Genomic DNA, 1,577 nt, shown 5'->3' on the forward strand with positions numbered 1-1,577 from the left:
TAGATATAGATATAGATATAGATATAGATATAGATATAGATATAAATATAGATATAGATATAGATAAAGAAAGTAATTTTTACACTGTGATTCAGTTTCCCATGGAACCTCCCAGTAGTAAACTGCGTCAAAAGTTCCGAACTAAATTTTTTCTTTGTACCAAGTTGATTTAAATTTATTGGGCTATAAGATGTATGTTCGACTGCGTAGCGAAACAAGTTTATAAATACGTGGGCGCTGTGGTTGAAGGTTACCGCAAATTTGTATATTAGCAAGGCTATTCTGATTGTCAAGAGACATTTTCCTGCCGAAAATTTAAAAAAATGTGTTAACCAAAACTGCAACGGAGATGTTTTGTTACCGGTTGCAACATTTTTGTTACCGGTTACAAAATTTTGTTACCAGCGCGGAATAGGCATGTGCATACTTTATCGACGTAATTAAAAGTTGCGGCAGTTTCACTTTCGATTGAAATAATTGTAAGATTTGATAGTATGTAAGTATACAATGTTAACTTATAGTTAATCTCTGGTAAGATTTGACCAGTGCAAGTTGAATGATCGCTCACAGAACGCAAATGAAAAAGGTATTCAATAATGGTGTTTTCACCTTATTACATGGCAACATTATCAAAGTGCAACATTTAAAAAAAGAGCACACAATATGCATGTGAGGATGTAGAGAAAAGGACACGAAAACTTTACAGCCCTGGCGCAGGGCAGAATAAATGCAACATTATTTCGATAAAAGAAAACTCTATAAGTCATCTTCAAAACCGTCGCACAGTGGTTCCAAATCAACGATAAGTGGAAAAAAATCAATAGCTCGTAAACTGTTAGCCCAATTAAGCTGTAAATTGGTATAATGAAACCTCATGGACCACCTAATAACTCTTAAATTAACGAGTTTACACAAGTAAATTCAAGGCCATATTTTTGCTTGATTTGCTTAACTCCGACAATTTTTATGCAATTAAATTAGGTGAGATATCAATTTATTCTAAGATAGATGTTCTTTTAGGGAAATACTACATATTTGGCAACTTTTATAAAAATATTTGAAATCAACGATGGTCGAAGTTGAAAAAATTACGAAAAATAGGGGCTTATTAAAGTTTAACCGATGAAAACTCCCCACAAGCTAAGTCGAACAATATATTGTTAATCATCATTTTAAAGGTCCATAAATCATCTTTTTAAAACATGTTTGCCTTTTAAAACCGGATGGAAAATGGTCAAGCTCTTAATAGATAAGTGCATCAAGTATGAACATAACGGTTGTTTTTAAATAAAGTAAGAATGGGGGGTTCAGGAACTGTACGGAACCTATTTTGATGGAGTACTCGACCATAGCTACAGCCCACACTAGGTGTCGTTCCGGGTGTATTTCATGACTTTTTTGTAGCACCGTTTAATCAATAACTCGTCGCGATCGGCAGTTTCTGCATTTGTCATGGATTCGAACAATCTCTTACAAAAGCTGAGTTTTTTGCTATAGTCACATTTCCAGGGTAGCATCCTTTTTTTGCTCCCAATATTTTACTGTATGGATACGGTGGCCATAAATTTCAATCAAAA

This window comes from Rhagoletis pomonella, unplaced genomic scaffold (genome assembly GCF_013731165.1).
Source record: "Rhagoletis pomonella isolate Grant_MI unplaced genomic scaffold, Rhpom_1.0 Rhpom_scaffold_00001, whole genome shotgun sequence".
In the NCBI taxonomy this organism is placed as follows: Eukaryota; Metazoa; Arthropoda; class Insecta; order Diptera; family Tephritidae; genus Rhagoletis; species Rhagoletis pomonella.